Source organism: Triticum dicoccoides, chromosome 2A (assembly GCF_002162155.2).
Source record: "Triticum dicoccoides isolate Atlit2015 ecotype Zavitan chromosome 2A, WEW_v2.0, whole genome shotgun sequence".
NCBI lineage: Eukaryota > Viridiplantae > Streptophyta > Magnoliopsida > Poales > Poaceae > Triticum > Triticum dicoccoides.
This window is the reverse complement of record NC_041382.1, coordinates 121,681,912-121,701,141: the sequence shown is the minus strand read 5'-3', so window position 1 is coordinate 121,701,141 and position 19,230 is coordinate 121,681,912.

Below are 19,230 nucleotides of genomic sequence, written 5' to 3'. Positions count from 1 at the left end.
GGGCGCGCGGCGATGCATACCGGGGCGGGCGGGCCGGCGATGGGCCCGAGCGGGCTAGGCGGCGCGGGAGCGGGGCGCCGGGACGCGTGGCGGCGCCCGATTGGACGAGGGCGGTGGCCAACTGATGTGGCAGCCTGCCATTGGTCCGCGCGACGTGGAGGGGAGCAACGGACATGTCCGGCGCGGCGCGGATGTGTCCGGCGGCGCGGAGGAGGTGGTAGACTAGGGTTTCATCCGCGAATTTTGGGAGGAGAGGTGTTTATATAGGTAGAGGGAGCTAGGAGTGTCCAAATGAGGTGCGGTTTTCGCCTACATGATCGAGATCCAATGATGGAGAGCATGGAGGGGGTTTAGATGGGTTAGTGGGCTATTTTGGAGGGGTGTTGGGCTGCAACAAGAGATGGGCTTTTATGGTTACCCGGTTAACCGTTGGGGGCATCAAACAACCTCCAAATGGAACAAAATTTGATAGGCGGCCTACCAGTGATGTACCAAGGCCACTCGACAAATCTCGAACCATTCCAAGAATGCTTTTCTCCCGCTCACGAAACAAGATTAGAGGGATGCAGCGAGTACATGTGGGAGTGTTGGATTGCGAAACGGACAATGGGGAAAATGCTCGTATGCGTGAGACGAACACGAATGAAAATGAGATGCACATGATGACATGATATGAAATGCATGAAATGAACAAAATGCAAAACAAAAACAAAAGCCAACCACGGAGGGAATATCATATCACAAAGCCGAAAATGGCAAGAGTCGGAGTTACAAATATGGAAAGTTACATCCGGGGTGTTACATCTGGAGAGGGGTATCTTCGTTCTTCGTCGTCACCAACCCTTCTCCATTGCCAATTCCATGATGCCCCCTGATAATCGACAAGTATAGGGGATCACAATAGTTTTTGAGGGTAGAGTATTCAACCTAAATTTATTGATTCGACACAAGGGGAGCCAAAGAATATTCTCAAGTATTAGCAGTTGAGTTGTCAATTCAACCACACCTGAAAGACTTAATATCTACAGCAAAGTATTTAGTAGCAAAGTAGTATGGAAGTAATGGTAATGGTGGCAAAAGTAACAGTGGCAGTTTTTATAGCAATCATAACAGTGGCAATGGAAAAGTAACTAAGCAAATATCAATATGTGAAAAGCTCGTAGGAAATGGATCAATGATGGATAATTATGTCGGGTGCGATTCCTCATGCAACAGTTATAACATAGGGTGACACAAAACCAGCTCTAGTTCATCAATGTAATGTAGGCATGTATTCCGAATATAGTCATACATGCTTATGGAAAGAACTTGCATGACATCTTTTGTCCTAGGTAGTGGGGTCCTATTGGAAACTAAGGGATATTAAGGCCTCCTTTTAATAGAGTACCGGACCAAAGCATTAATACTTAGTTAATACATGTACTCCTCAAACTACGGTCATCACCGGGAGTGGTCCCGATTATTGTCACTTCGGGGTTGCCGGATCATAACATATAGTAGGTGACTATTGACTTGCAAAATAGGATTAAGAACTCACATATATTCATGAAAACATAATAGGTTCAGATCTGAAATCATGGCACTCGGGCCCTAGTGACAAGCATTAAGCATAGTAAAGTCATAGCAACATCAATCTTAGAACATAATGGATACTAGGGATCAAACCATAACAAAACTAACTCGATTACATGGTAAATCTCATCCAACCCATCACCGTCCATCAAGCTACGATGGAATTACTCACGCATGGCGGTGAGCATCATGAAATTGGTGATGGAGGAAGGTTGATAATATGATGGCGATGGATTCCCCTCTTCGGAGCCCCGAACGGACTCCAGATCAGCCCTCCCGATGAAGATTAGGGCTTGGCGGCGGCTCCGTATCGTAAAACGCGATGAACCCTTCTCTTTGATATTTTTCTCCACAAACTTGAATATATAGAGTTGAATTTGAGGTCGGTGGAGTCTCAGGGGGCCCACGAGGCCGGGGGCGTGCCCAAGGGGGGCGCACCCTGCACCCTTGTGGACAGGGTGTGGGCCCCCTGATGCTGATTATTTCGCCAGTATTTTTTATTAATTCCAAAATGTGTCTCGGTGGATTTTCAGGTTATTCCGAGAACTTTTATTTGTGCACATAAATAACACCATGGCAATTCTGCTAAAAACAGCGTCACTCCGGGTTAGTTCCATTCAAATCATGCAAGTTAGAGTCCAAAACAAGGGCAAAAGTGTTTGGAAAAGTAGATATGTTGGAGACGTATCAACTCCCCCAAGCTTAAACCTTTGCTTGTCCTCAAGAAATTCAGTTGACAAACTGAAAGTGATAAAGAAAAAAATTACAAACTCTGTTTGATCTTATTGTTGCAAATATGTAAAGCCAGCATTCATGTTTTCAGCAAAATTATGAACTAACCATATTCACAATAACATTTAGGTCTCATATCAATGGCATAATCAACTAGCGAGAAATAACAATAAATCTTGGATGACAACACTTTCTCAAAACAATCATAATATGATATAACAAGATGGTATCTCGCTAGCCCTTTCAAAGACCGCAAAACATAAATGCAGAGCACCCTTGAAGATCAAGGACTGACTGGACATTATAATTCATGGTAAAAGAGATCCAGTCACGGTCATACTCAATGTAAAATAATAGTAATGCATGTTAATGACAGCGGTGCTCTCCAACTGCTGCCTTTTAATAAGAGGATGATGACTCAACATAAAAGTAAATAGATAGGCCCTTCACAGAGGGAAGCAAGGATTTGCAGAGGTGCCAGAGCTCAAATTTTGAAACAGAGATAAATAATATTTTGAGTGGCATACTTTCATTGTCAACATAACAACCAAGAGATCTCGATATCTTCCATGCTACACACATTATAGGCGGTTCCCAAACAGAATGGTAAAGTTTATACTCCCCCACCACCAACAAACATCAATCCATGGCTTGTCCAAAACAACGGGTGCCACCAACTAACAACAATCCTAGGGGAGTTTTGTTTGCAATTATTTCGATTTGAGCATGGGACTGGGCATCCCGGTTACCGGCCATTTTCTCGTGAGTGATGAGCGGAGTCCACTCATCGTGAGAATAACCCACCTAGCATGGAAGATATAGATAGCCCTAGTTGATACATGAGCTATTCAAGCATACAAAACAGAATTTCATTTGAAGGTTTAGAGTTTGGCGCATACAAATTTACTTGGAACGGTAGGTAAATACTGCATATAGAAAGGTATGGTGGACTCATATGGAATAACTTTGGGGTTTATGGAAGTGGATGCACAAGCAGTATTCCCGCTTAGTACAAGTGAAGGCTAGAAAGAGACTGGGAAGCAACCAATTAGAGAGCGACAACGGTCATGTACATGCATTAAGATTAATCAACAATGAGTGCAAGCATGAGTAGGATATAAATCACCATGAACATAAATATCATGGAGGCTATGTTGATTTTGTTTCAACTACATGCGTGAACATGTGCCAAGTCAAGCCACTCGAATCGTTCAAAGGAGGATACCACCCTATCATACCACATCACAACCATTTTAATAGCATGTTGGCACGCAAGGTAAACCATTATAAACTCCTAACAAATTAAGCATGGCATGGGCAACTATAATCTCTAATTCTCATTGCAAACATGTTTCATTCATAATAGGATGAATCAGGAACGATGAACTAATCATATTTACAAAAACAAGATAGGTCGAGTTCATACCAGCTTCTTTTGTCTCAATCAGTCCATCATATATCGTCATTATTGCCTTTCACTCGCACGACCGAACGGTGTGGATAATAATAATAGTGCACGTGCATTGGACTAAGATGGAATCTTCAATAATTTAATACAAGGGAGAAGACAAGGTAATATGGGCTCTTGGTTAAATCAACAATAATGCATATAAGAGCCACTCAACATTTTCATCATGGTATTCTCCTTTCGACCCCCAAAGAATAAGAAAAGAAATAAAACTATTTACACGGGAAAGCTCCCAACAAGCAAAAGAAGAACGAGAAATCTTTTTGGGTTTTCTTTTAATTACTACTACATCAGGCATGGAAAGTAAACTAGCTAAAAGCTACAACTAATTTATTTATTTTTTGTCTTTTCTAAGGTTTTTCAAACACACAAGAAGAAGGCTTAGAAAAGAAAATAAACTAGCATGGATAGTACAATGAAAAAGTATGAGCACCGACAACTAGAATGAGTGTGTGAACATGAATGTAATGTCAGTGAGAAATATATACTCCCCAAGCTTAGGCTTTTGGCCTAAGTTGGTCTATGGCCACTGCTGGCCTGGCGGATATCCGAAGTCGTAGCTGGGTTCATACTGAGATGCAGCAGCTACTGCGTGAAGAGCTGCAGCTTGGTGGCGAGCTGCCTCCGTCCTCCTTTCATACTTGTTCGCCTCCTCCCTGGTTATAACATCTCTCCTTTTTGCCTGAAATTAAAGAAAGTAAGAGCAGGGAGGGCAACATGGACAGTGCGATGTCAGTCAAAGATTAGTAGGTACTAGAGGAACTGTTCATTCCTATCAAGAAACTGATGGCGAACCATAGCACTATAATCTAGATAAGCAGGAGGTAGCTCTATATCATTTCCATGTATGGGTACATTAAGATAATTAGCTACACGAGTTGCATAAATTCCACTGAACAAATCTCCACTTATACCGTTAAGATGCAACCTTCGTGCCACAATTGCCCCCAAGTTATACTGTTTATCACCTAATACCGCACTCTTGAGGACACTAAGATCTGGAATGCACATGTGGCAAGCCTCATCTTTACTGTTAATGCATCTACCAATAAAGAGAGCAAAATAATGTATGGAAGGGAAATGAATGCTCCCTATGGTAGCTTCTGTGATTTCCCTAGATTCCCCCATAGTGATACTAGCAATAAAGTCTTTATATTCAGATTTGCGAGGTTCACTAACATTGCCCCACTGCGGGAGTTTACAGGCAGTATTAAAATCTTCTAAGTCCATGGTATATGATTTATCATGAAGAACAAATAAAACAATGTGAGAATTGCGCGAGGATGTAAATTTAAACCTCCTCACAAAGGAATCAGTTAGGTAGTGGTACTGTAGGCACTTATCTGACACGAAGTCCTCAAGATCAGCATTACGCATATACACACCAAATTTGTCCTTGATGTCTGCCTGGACCATAAACTCCTCTGACGGCCATTCACAAGGCCGCACTTGAGCTTCCCTCGATGGTTCATCGTCCGACTGACGTATCACGAGCCTTGGTCCTTGCTACCTTGAGGAACCACCTTGGTACATTTACCTATGCATTTTCTTTCTCTGAAAAAATTCTGAAATTTTTTAGTGACTCAAAATAAAAGTGAACCAAACTCAACAAGATTGATAGCAACTACTCCCACAAGTGCCTAGAGGCTATATCATGCATTAAAACTACTTTTGACCATATAAATTTGACATGCAAGCTCAAGAACAGGGTTACCTTAGCAGCAAAAATTTGCAATAAATAAAGAACTAGAACAAAAACTAATTGGACCATTGGAGGAGTCACATACCAAAGAACAATCCCCCAAAGAAGTTTTGTGAATGGAGCTTTGAGCAAGGAGATCGAAAATGGCAGCAAGAAGAGCTAGAACATGCGTTTGAGCTACGGGATGATTTTTCCTGGAGGAAGACGAAGTGTGTGGGTGCTGGAATAAGTAGAGGGGTCCATGTGGGGTCCACGAGACATGGGGGTGCGCCCTAGGGGGGTGGGCGCGCCTTGCACCCTCGTGGCCAAATGGTGGGTCCCCCTGGTGTGTTCTCAGTGCCAGAAATTCTTAAATATTCTACAAAAAAATCATATTTCATTTTCAGGACATTTGGAGAACTTCTATTTTCGGGGTATTTTTATTGCAAGGATAATTCAGAGAACAGACAGAAAATACTATTTTTGCTTTATTTAATCTAGATAATAGAAAGTAAAAGGAGGGTACAGAGAGTTGTGCTTTCTAACTTCATCCATCTCATGCTGATCAAAAGGAATCCACTAACAAGGTTGATCAAGTCTTGTTAACAAACTCTTTCCGAATAACATTAAACCAGAGAATTTTCAAATAACATTAGGTTACCTCAACGGGGATATGCATGTCCCCAACAATAATAATATCATATTTCTTCTTGACAGTAGGAAGAGGGAATTCAAAACCTCCAATAGTAATCGTTAAATTTTTTCCAATAGAATTAATACTATGGACTTGAGGTTGTTTCCTCAGAAAGTGTACCTTATGCTCATTACCATTAACATGAAAAGTGACATTGCCTTTGTTGAAATCAATAACAGCCCCTGCAGTATTCAAAAATGGTCTAGCAAGGATAATAGACATACTATCGTCCTCAGGAATATCAAGAATAACAAAGTACGTAAAATAGTAACGTTTGCAACCACAACAGGCACATCCTCACAAATACTGATAGGTATAGCAGTTTATTTATCGGCCATTTGCAAAGATATTTCAGTAGGTGTCAACTTATTCAAATCAAGTCTACGATATAAAGAGAGAGGCGTAACACTAACACCGGCTGCAAGATAACATAAAGCAGTTTTAACATAGTTTCTTTTAATGTACCATGGTATAGTTGGTACTCCAAGATATCATAGTTTCTTAGGTATTCCACCTTTAAAAGTATAATTGGCAAGCATGGCGGAAATTTCAGCTTCCGGTATCTTTATTTTATTTTTGACAATATCTTTCATATACTTAGCATAAGGATTCATTTTAAGCATATCAGTCAAACGCATATGCAAAAAGATAGGTCTAATCATTTCAGCAAAGCGCTCAAAATCCTCATCATCCTTTTTCTTGGATGGTTTAGGAGGAAAAGGCATGGGTTTCTGAACCCATGGTTCTCTTTCTTTACCGTGCTTCCTAGCAACTCTCTTATCATAAAGTTGATCTTTCACTGTGGGTTATCAAGATCAACAGCAGGTTCAATCTCTACATCATTGTTATTGCTAGGTTGAGCGTCAACAGGAACATCATCATTAACATTATCACTAGGTTCATGTTCATTACCAGATTATATTTGAGCATCAGAAATAGAAATATCATTGGGATTCTCAGGTGTGTCAACAACAGGTTCACTAGAAGCATGCAAAGTCCTATCATTTTTCTTTTTCTTCTTCATAAAAGGACTAGGTGCATCAGCATTAGTTCTCTAAGAATCTTGCTCAACTCTCTTAAGGTGGCCCTTGGGATACAAAGGTTCCTGGGTCATTTTACCCCCTCTAGTCACAACTCTAACAGCATTATCATTTTTCTTATTATTTAATTCATTGAGAAAATCATCTTGTGCCTTAAGCACTTGTTCTACTTGAGTGGTAACCATAGAAGTATGTTTACTAATAAGTTTAAGGTCACCTTTAACTCTAGACATATAATCACTCAAGTGTTCAATCATATAAGCATTACATTTCAATTGTCTACCAACATAAGCATTGAAGTTTTCTTGTTTAATAATAAAATTATCAAACTCATCCAAGAATTGGCTAGCAGACTTATTACGAGGAATATCACCTTCATCAAATCTATAGAGAGAATTTACCTTTACTACCTATGTTGGGTTATTAATACCATGTGTTTCTTCAATAGGTGGTAAATTCTTAATATCTTCAGCTTTAATACCCTTTTCTTTCATAGATTTCTTTGCTTCTTGCATATCTTCAGGACTGAGAAATAGAATACCCCTTTTCTTCGGAGTTGGCTTAGGAGTTGGTTCAGGAAGTGTCCAATCATTATCATTACTCAATATATTATTCAATAGCAATTCAGCTTGCTCAATAGTTCTTTCCCTGAAAATACAACCAGCACAGCTATCCAGGTGGTCTTTGGAAGCATCGGTTAGTCCATTATAAAAGATATCAAGTATTTCATTTTTCTTGAGAGGATGATCAGGCAAAGCATTAAGTAATTGGAGAATCCTCCCCCAAGCTTGTGGGAGACTCTCTTCTTCAATTTGCACAAAATTATATATTTCCCTTAAGGCAGCTTGTTTCCTATGAGCGGGGAAATATTTAGCAGAGAAGTAACAAATCATATCCTGGGGACTACGCACACAACCAGGAGCAAGAGAATTAAACCATGTTTTAGCATCACTCTTTAATGAGAACGGAAATAACTTAAGGATACACTACTAGGGAAAAGCCTAGCAGCAGTGCAAGTTTTAGGCCTATCAGTAGCACAGGTGGGAAGCGCTACTAGTACGGCGCTACAGCTAAAGGTTAGCAGTAGTGTGGGTCAACCCACACTACTGCTATATCGACTTAGTAGTAGCGCTTTCCCCAAGGAGCGCTACTGGTAATTAATAGTAGCGCTTCTACCAGCCCACACTACTACTATTATTCTGTATTTTATTTCTTTTTTATTTCATGTTGTATTCATACACCTTTATACAAGTTTTCATACAGAAGCAATTTAGAGGTTGTTTTTACATCATAATGAGTTATTACATCACGGGGTGAAAGAACCGTAGTCTAGTTTCAAGTGGATGGACATCCACTTGAAACTAATCTGTGGTTCTTTCACCCAATGATATAATAAATATCATCATCATATCATTAACAAGTTATCATCATAATACATCATTTTCATATAACACCTCCTCATGATCACCGTTTTCATCAATGAGACATCACATAGCAAGTTGGTCACTAGTCATAATCACAACTACTCCTCATCATGAACTCTAACACATTGTACCACATAATAAACATTATACCTCATAGGACCTACTACATTCTCTTAAGACCTATTATGTTCTCTTAGGTAAAATAGCATAAAACAAGATAGCCCCTGACTCTCCATTATGGAGAATGGAGATTATCATGTCTCCAATTTGTGCCATTCGCACAATGTTGCTTCCAAGTACCTCCTTACGATTGTCCATACATTTTTTCCATTCTTTGATTTTCATGTCTTCACTGGTTTAGAAATCTGATATAGACATGTGAGATTCATAGGATGACCTGGCCGTATATTCAAAACATCAAGGCGACCATTCTGATACATCAGATGAGGCACACAATCCTTCGGGATTTTCTGTTGAAAAACATAGTAATAACTTTGTAGTTAGCTATGTAGTTCAGTTTAGAAGTATGCAAAAGATGCACAGATGTCGTAATAGTAAAACATCTTACCATGGCATCTCCATGGATGTTACAGTGGTTCAACACGTGCACTAGTGGCACGTATTGACCATAATGTGGAGGAGTTCCATAATAAACATTGTAATTCTCGAGTTCAGTACAAAATGCGATTAGATGATTTTTCTCCTTATAAGTTAATTCGGAGCCATCGGTGTAGTGGGTTTTGTCTACCATGTTCCGCACATTGTTTGAAGAATGAAAATAAGTTGTCAATGGATATAAGTTGTCAACTATTTTGAAATAAACAATATAAATTAGTTAATAACTATGTTTGAGAAACTCACATACCGGTAGAATTGAAAGCGTATCAACAAGGACCCAAATGTCCATATTGTTTTGCTCGATGTCAGGATCACCAAGATCCATGGTGATAATCATATCCTCATAAAAACCATACTTCTTGCAAAGTGCTTCCCAATTTTGCCAACCAAAATGGGTTACGCTCTGAGAATTGTGCAGATTTACTTCAAAATCCACATCATGATGGGTTTCGGTGTCAAAACCGGCGGATCTCGGGTAGGGGGTCCCGAACTGTGCGTCTAAGGCGGATGATAACAGGAGGCAGGGGACACAATGTTTACCCAGGTTTGGGCCCTCTTGATGGAGGTAATACCCTATGTCCTGCTTGATTGTTCTTTGATGATATGAGTATTACAAGAGTTGATCTACCACGAGATTGTAGAGGCTAAACCCTAGAAGCTAGCCTATGGTATGATTGTTGTTCTACGGACTAAACCCTCCGGTTTATATAGACACCGGAGGGGGATAGGGTTACACAGAGTCGGTTACAAGGGAGGAGATCTACATATCCGTATTGCCAAGCTTGCCTTCCACGCCAAGGAAACTCCCATCCGGACACGGGACGAAGTCTTTAATCTTGTATCTTCATAGTCCAACAGTCCGGCCAAAGGATATAGTCCGGCTATCCAGAGACCCCCTAATCCAGGACTCCCTCAGTAGCCCCTGAACCAGGCTTCAATGACGATGAGTTCGGCGCGCAGTTTCGTCTTCGGCATTGCAAGGCGAGTTCCTCCTCTGAATACTCCATGGAAGATTTTGAACACAAGGATAGTGTCCGGCTCTGCAAAATAAGTTTCCAGATACCACCGTAGAGACAATAATATTTCCACAAAACTAATCGGCTGACACGTTTTGATAGCATGACATCATGTCATGGCCCGGTCATTATTCGAACCATTTTTCTCAACCCACTGCACACATCGCGAGGTGGTTTCCTTGGCATGTCTTGTCGAAGCAGAGATCATGTCCCCTTATCACGAGATTCTCATCAATACGGATGCGGGTAACCCAACCGTGCCATCAATTATGGCGCTTGGGGAATAAGAGATTTTATCAGGCGAGTGGGGAGGCGCATCGCCTCTTCCGCCCTTATAAAGGGATTAGGATTCACTCTTTTCACCCACGCCTTCTTCCCTATTCATTCCATTCTGCTCAGGCTCCAGCGCCCAAGCGTTCACCTTTTCTACCAAAAAAGGTCTAACAAAGATGTCCGGATCCAGAGTAGGAGGCAAATGGATGTCCTCTACCGTCCGAGAGAAGGATATCAAAAAGCTTCGGGAGGCCGGGTATCTGGTCAAGAAAATCAGACACCGTCTCCCAACGGCAGGACAGATCGTCCCTACTCTGGAACCCCACGAGAGGATTTTATTCCTCCCTCACTTTATCCACGGGCTAGGGTTTCCCCTCCACCCGTTCGTCTGTGGCATCATGTATTATTATGGGATCGATCTTCACAATATGTCCCCTAACTCCTTCCTCAACATATCGATATTCATTGTCGTGTGCAAGGCTTTTCTCCGTATTCAGCAGCACTTCGGTTTATGGCTGAAGGTTTTAAATGTGAAGCCCAAGGTGGTGGGCGACGAGCACGCCGAGTGTGGAGGCGCTATGGTGAGCAAGATGCCCAATGTCGTATGGCCAACGGGAACCTTTAATGATTCTGTCAAGGAGTGGCAACAACAGTGGTTTTACATCACTAAGCCGTGCGGCAAGGAATGGGCTGCCTTTCCTGAGTTTCGACCTGGCGCCCCTCTGCGGCTTACATCCTGGGTCAAGAAAGGCCTAGACTGGTCCTCGTCCGATGAACTGTTGGTGCTTCAGACCCGCGTTAAATATATGGGAGATAAGAACATTGAACTTGTCAATGTAGTCCAGGTGATGTTAGTCCGCCGGATACTGCCTTGTCAACACCGGACTTGCAATCTATGGGATTTCGATCCGGCCAGGCACCAGACTTTGCGAAGGTTCTTTGGCTCCTTGCACGAGGACATTTGGAAGGTGCTTTTCAAGTCAAACAAATCATGGCCGGACTCCGCCAAAGACCGCAGGTACCAACTGTCCCGCCCCGCAAGTTCGGTGAGTTTGTCAAACTTTTCTATCCGCATGACCCAAAGGAAGCGCTTAACACATGTTTATTCAACTCCCCTAGAGCTGGACGAAGAAGGCGGAGCGGATCCATTGTCCGGCCCCGTTGCCTGAAGACCCGGCCATCCCACTTCGGATGAAGATGCTGGTCCCGGTGCCCTACAAGGTGCCGAAGAAGGCGGTCGAAAAGGACGCCAAAAAGACACGGGGCGGCCTTCGTCGTCGTGGCAATTCAGACACAATACCCGAAGGCTCTGATGTCCATTTCGCCTCCGAAGAGGATAAAAAGGAGGAGGAAGATGAATCCCCTGCGGGGGGAAGGAGGAAGAGGACAGGCTCCTCACCCTTGGAGGCCGAACTGCCCAAAAGAGGAAGGGCTTCTCTTCCGGAGGAGTCCACTGCCGCTGCCGACAGCGGCCTGGCATGGGATCCTAGGGCCCAGCCCCTGGTCAACTCGTAAGTATATAAAATCCGAGTACGTTTAAGCGTCCGGACTCATCGTGGCTTAGTATTTTAACTTTAAGCCATATTTTTTGGTAGTCCGGTGAGGTCCCGTACCAAACAATCCTCATCAGAGGACCTGCTAAGCTCGAATGCTATGAAGAGTGGGACGCCCCAAAAGGCCCCTTCCTCCAAACGGGTGCATAACACCGAGGCTTCGTCCCAGAAGAACCCCGGCCAAGGAGGCAAGGAAGAAACCGTGAAGGCGGCGCCTGGAGCTCAACCCGCAGGGGCCGGACACGTGGGGGAAAAGATTCCATAGGGTCTGACGGCGGGGACGACCCTGAGTTCGGCTCCTCATCGGATGTGATTCCAGAGGTTTACACAGCTCCAGAATCAAGAAGGCGACTGGAGGGGGCGTGCCTGTTCCGCCGGCGACCTCTGTCCGTCCAGAGGTGTCGGATGCTTTGTTGGTGGCGTTACGACACGCCTCCATTGTTGACAAACACCGTGCCCTTATGGGTGCGGTGATTGAGAAGATTCAGTCAACCGAGAGTGGAATGAACGAAGCCTGTATCAGCCTTATAAGAGGCTTTGAGGTATGTTTTATAAGTTGCCGAAGAGTGCCATAGTATAGATAGTAGCCCCTGATACCCTGTTCGGTGAAAGAAGGAACCGGACAGGGGATCGCATTGATGATCACAGGAAGACTCATTGAGTGATATTGATTTCTCTTCTATTCCAAGCAGATACCTGTAGCGGCTGCTGCCTCTCGTACTGCGGAGATCTCCGGACTGAATCAAAGTCTGGAGCGAGCCATAGAAGAAATTGGCCAATTAAAAATGTAGTTGAGGGATACACAAGGTATGCACAAGCGTTGCGCGCATTTATTGTGAAATAAATGTTCAGTATGAAATAAGCCGCATAATTTGTGCTAGGGGTTACGACCCAAGTCGAGGCCCTCAAAAGGGTCGTTGCCGAGGCCGAGAAAAAGGCGGCCACGGAGAGGACTCTTCGTGAGAAACACGAAGCCAGAGTTATTAAAGCTGAGCAAGAGCTGCAAGAGGCCGTAAGTAAATGCGAGGCCTTGGAGCAGAGTTTAACGGAGAAAGAGTCCGAACTCACCAAGGCGCGTCAAGCCATGAGCGACGCCTGGGGGGGAACCCAAAGCGCCCTGCAGGGGATCCAAGAGGTGAGGAAGATAACGGCGGGTAAGGCTTTTCCCATGTAAAGCAAGTATTTGAAGGGAAAACTATGTTTCTGATTGTGAATCCAGACTTCTTAGGTGTATTTGCCGAGCTACCTCACAGTATATCAGATGCCGCTCACTTCTACCGAGCCGAAGGAAGGAACACTGCCGATAAGCTCTTTTGGTCGCAATATTTGGCACCGAATTATCTAGTGCCTTTTGCCGATCAACTGAAACAGCCGATTGAACTGCATAAGGCGGTGGAACTAGCCATGAAAGATATGGTTATCCGGCTATGGCCTGCCGAGCCGATTCCAAGCAGCTACTTCGGGCTCGTGAGGCGGCTTGTAAGCGCTTGCCCTCGACTTGACGTCATCAAGCGGTCGGTTTGTACAGAAGGAGCGCAAATGGCCTTCGCCCTCGCAAAGGTGCACTGGGGGAAGATGGATGCCGAAAAGCTAGTGACCGAGGGACCGCCAGAGGGGAAGGAGCACCGCAAGCCCGAATTGTATTATAAGAGTGTCCTAAAAGGATCCTACCTTGCAGCGGAGCTGTGTACCAAGGACATTATATTTCCATGAATGCCGATCATGTTGTCCTTTGTAATGTTTGAACAAGGTCATTTATATGTCGCCTGTTATATAAGAGTTTACCCTCCTGTGCGGCCGTTTGTATGTTAAGGCTGAGAGTTGGCCAGTCGTCGGCTTCTGCCCCCACGTAAGAAGTACGGGGGTGTTCGGGATAAACCTGAGCACTCTTTATCCCAGCTTTGGGTCCTCCAAAGGAGGTGCTCAGCACAACGAACCAGGCAATCGAACTATAGGGCTTTATCACTCTCACTTAGCCATAGGAGCTTTAGTATGGTCAGCACAGCCCCTTGTGTTCGGAAGACCGTACTAGGGGCTCTATAAGCGCCTGATCGAAGAAAAAGCCGATCCATCGCATGCTGCATTGGTTATGGCATTATGCGGGATAAATCCTTAAAGATTTTGTGACCGCTCGAACAGCTGACCAGCTCTCGCTGTATCATAACAGTCAGTTTTCGGCTTTCTCTACTGAGGTGCTCATCCGGAAGAACCGGGACACAATCGCAGTAGTTCTCCCAGTGCTACCTTAGCCGATATAGCGGAACGTAAGGTACCAAAACATGGGAGCCGGGCAAACCCAACTATTGACCCAGAGATCAACTATAAGTTCGGGGTGCCGAACTTCCATGAAGGTGTTCAGACTTTTATTGTTGTGTTACGGGGAAAACGAAGCCTCTGGCATATTTAAGGCATATCGCTATGTACGGATGCCATTTGACAAAATAATTTCGATAAGAAATAATCAGCAGGTAAACGTCATATAAATCCACATGTTGTATTTGAATAATACGTCTATGCGTATGGGTACAGGTAATGTGATAAAAAAGGAGTTGTGATAGCAGAACCTGCTGTGACCAGGGGGAAGAGGTTGAGTGCGGATCTGTATTGTAGCCGGACGTTCGATGCAGGGAATGTCTAAGGATCCCCTGACGCATTCGAGCTGCCTCTGTGGAGTCCGTCCTAGTTGGTGCAAAGGTGAACCTGTGAAGGAAATATAAGAAATGTTTGCGTGCCGGAGGGCGGTTGAACCGTTGAGTTCGGCCTGTCATGGCCTTCGCCCGAGTGTTTAGTTGATCTCTGGATGAGCCGGGGTATCCTTCTGCCAAGTGGTTCGGAGCCCCTTGACGGTGTCCGGGAGCCTGGGCATCGACTCGAGGTTTGGCTGCATGGTGCTGCTCGTTGTTCCTGCTGCTAAGGCAGTGATGTATTTGTTGGTGCCTAAGGAAGGTCCGGTCTTGCCATAAACCGTGATGACGCCGTGTGGACCGGGCATTTTGAGCTTACGGTAGGCATAATGTGGCACCACATTGAATCGAGTGAACGCGGTTCGCCCGAGCAGTGCTTGATAGTCACTGCGGAAAGGGGCGATTTCGAAGATTAAATCTTCGATATGGTAATTTTCTGGTGATCCGAAGATTACCTCGAGGGCAATGGAGCCTGTACAGCTAACCTCCATACCTGGTATGATTCCTCTAAAAGTGGCTTTAGTGGGCTTTATCACTGAGTGATCGATGCCCATCTTGCGCACTGTGTCCTGGTAAAGCAGATTTAAACTGCTATCTCCGTCCATAAGGAATCGAGTGAGGTGGAACCCGTCTACTATTGGGTCGAGGATTAGTGCGGCTGGATTGCCCTGATTGGCGTTAACTGGACGATCCGTGCAGTTGAAGGTGACCGGCCCTAGCTTATATTGTGGGACGGCTGGTTTCGTTGAGCCGCCATCCCTAGGGGTGCATATTTGGTCCAAGTTGGCAATTTGGGTGGTATTTACCACATTCACCGATTGAATATGGGGAGGAAATTTCTTTTACCCTCCTGTGTTCGGTGATCTGGGCTCTTCGTCGCTATCATCGCTTTGAGACCCCTCTTCGTTTTTGGCGCCTGCCTTGCCGGTTTGTTTGAAGACCCAGCATTCTCTGTTGGTATGGGTGGCTGGCGTTTCTGGGGTGCCACGAATTTGGTGTCGGTGAGCGAGTATGCGGTCCAGACTGGATGGACCTAGATTTGTATTTTTTAGGTGGCCCTTTCCGCTGACCGGACTTTGAGCCCCTGAACCCGGCATTACCTGTCGTATTTTTGGCATTTTCACCATATTTGCGGCGGTTGTGTTTGTTGCGTCGCGGTTTGTCGTTGCTATCCCTGGCTTCCCATATGCCAAGTTTGCTTGCTGTATTGGTACTGCGAGCCAACCAGCTATCTTCGCCCGCACAAAAGTGGGTCATAAGTGTCGTGAGGGCTGCCATGGATTTTGGCTTCTCTTGGCCGAGGTGCCGGGCGAGCCACTCATCACGGATATTATGCTTAAATGCCGCTAAGGCCTCTGCATCTGGACAGTCGACAATTTGGTTCTTCTTGGTTAGGAACCGGGTCCAGAATTTCCTGGCCGATTCCCCTGGCTGCTGAGTTATGACTTAAATCGTCAGCGTCCGGCAGTCGCACATAAGTGCCCTGGAAATTGTCCAGAAATGCCTCTGCCAGGTTCTCCCAACTTCTGATGGAGTTTGCCGGCAAGCTGTTGAGCCAATGCCGAGCCGGCCCTTTGAGTTTGAGCGGGAGATACTTGGTGACATGTAGGTCATCCCTGCGGGACATGTGAATGTGGAGGAAGAAGTCTTCTATCCATACCGCGGGGTCTGTAGTACCATCGTATGATTCAATGTTTACGGGTTTAAACCCTTATGGGAATTCATGATCCATTACTTCATCAGTGAAGCATAAGGGGTGTGCGGCGCCTCTGTGCCGGGCTATATCGCGACGCGGTTCATACTAGTCTTGCCTGCCATGTCCGGCTCGGCCGGATTTGCTTTTAGTGCATCCGGCGTGACGATCATCGTTGCGTATTGGTGCACGCCCCCGTGATCCGTAGATTGATCTTGCATGTTTTTCCTTGTTTTCCAATACGTCTGGCAGGTCCCTTGTGTTGCCCCGGTCCTTGGTATTTTTGATTGAGTGGCGGCAGGGTGCAGGCTGAACTTCAGGCTGAAACGCCTCTCTGGCTCGGCCACGCGGTGGCCGGTCAGCCGCATTGTACACTGTGATGGAGGATTCAATGCTTCCTCCTCGAGGTGAGGTAGCAACCTGCGCTTTGGGTAACTCTTGGAGGGGCGCTCGAGTTCGTATTCCTTGGCCGCAAGGACTTCGGTCCATCTGTCCGCTAGCAAGTCTTGATTAGCTTGAAGCTGTTGTTGCTTTTTCTTCAGGCTATTTGCTGTGGCCATAAGCCGGCGCTTGAAGCGCTTCTGCTCGACGGGATCCTCAGGCACGATAAATTCTTCGTTGTCGAGGCTCACCTTGTTTTCGGAGAGAGGCATGTAATTGTCCTCCTCCGATTCTCCATCTGCTGCCTGCTCTAAAGGGCTAGCTTGTTCACCCTCCCGCTCTAAATCATGCTGGAGGGGATTGTTGTTGTCTTCGGCACTATCCAAAGTGTTATTGTCTCTTGTGCCGGTATCACTACTTTTTCTATGGCGGGACTTAGAGCGGCACCGCTGACGTTGACACTTGGGTTGCTTCTTGGAGGAGTCATCCTCCGCTGTCTCGTCGCCATTGCTTTCTTTGGGGGTGTCCACCATGTATATATCATACGATGAGGTGGCGGTCCGGCGCCCTGTGGGCGGTGGTTCCTGTTCGTCTCCTACATCGTCGTCCATGCCGTTGATGTCTTCGGAGTCAAAGTCGAGCATGTCGGTTAAATTGTCGACAGTGGCTACTAAGTGGGTGGTGGGTGGGCAGCGAATTTCTTCGTCGTCCGCATCCCATTCTAGCCGGACATAGTTTGGCCAAGGTTCTCCTAACAAGGAGAGAGACCTTAATGAATTTAGCACATCACCGGAAGGCGAGTGCTGAAAGATATTTGCGGAGGTGAACTCCATGATCGGCTCCCAATCGGATTTGATAGGCACGGATCCAGGCGGCTCGAAGTCCATGGCCGGAGACGAATCCCGTGGTTCGGCGACACGGCTCTCGTAAGGGGTGAAGTCAGTATCCGGCTCCATCGCCACTGAGAGTGCGGCCTCCATGGCGAGGTCTATCCCCCCATCCTCGGGTGGCGCAATTTGCTCCGGATCGAAGGCCACAGCAGTTGCAGATGCGATCTCCCAAACACTGTCCGACGGCAGAGTTACGTCATGCTCGTCGTGATTGTGCGGCGCACCTGACATGGGCTCGAATGCGTCAAAGATCGAGTCTCCGCGGATGTCGGTGGTGTAGTTTAGGTTTCCGAACCTGACCTGATGGCCAGGGGCGTAGCTCTCGATCTGCTCCAGATGGCCAAGCGAATTGGCCCGCAGTGCGAAGCCACCGAATACGAAGATCCGTCCGGTGAGGAAAACCTCACCCTGGACCGCATCATTTCCGATGATCGAAGGGGCCATCGAGCCTTACGGTGACGGCACAGTGGAACTCTCAATGAAAGCACCAATGTCAGTGTCAAAATCGGCGGATCTCGAGTAGGGGGTCCCGAACTGTGCGTCTAAGGCGGATGGTAACAGGAGGCAGGGGACACGATGTTTACCCAGGTTCAGGCCCTCTTGATGGAGGTAATACCCTACGTCCTGCTTGATTGTTCTTTGATGATATGAGTATTACAAGAGTTGATCTACCACTAGATCGTAGAGGCTAAACCCAAGATGCTAGCCTATGGTATGATTGTTGTTCTACGGACTAAACCCTCCGGTTTATATAGACACCGGAGGGGGCTAGGGTTACACAGAGTCGGTTACAAGGGAGGATATCTACATATCCGTATTGCCAACCTTGCCTTCCACGCCAAGGAAAGTCCCATCCGGACACGGGATGAAGTCTTTAATCTTGTATCTTCATAGTCCAACAGTTTGGCCATAGGATATAGTCCAGCTGTCCGGAGATCCCCTAATCCAGGACTCCCTCAATGGGTCCTTAGGTGTATTTTCTTTGTTTCAAAATTTTCATGGTCTTCAAAACTCATCCTCTCCAAGACATAGTGTCTTGCATGGCATGGGATAAGCTAGTCGAATTGTAAAATATGAAAATTGCATGTTGAAATAGTTGAAGTCGTGCTTAATTACGAAAAAAACACTTGTAGTCATTGCGTACCATTTCAACATCGAAGGTCTCCTGGAGCTTAGTGCTGAAGCACTAATCTTCATCCAGGTGAGGCCTGTCGCACAGACCTCGGTCGCCGTTGCACCAGCTGCACTCCCCCGGGAGACTTTCGTCGTCCGAGTACGACATTTCCTATGTTAATAATTCAAAGTTTAAACTTGTACAATTAAATATATGTACTACAAAAACTAAGTCATGCCAAAATTCATGAAAAAATACGGCATGACCTTTGCTAAAAAAGGACATATCGAGCACCTAAAATTTGCCGGAACGGAAATTAATCAACACTCCGGCAAAACATAGGCCACTCTGAGGTGCAACCTGCTAACATGACCATTCATGGTCATTGCATCATCAT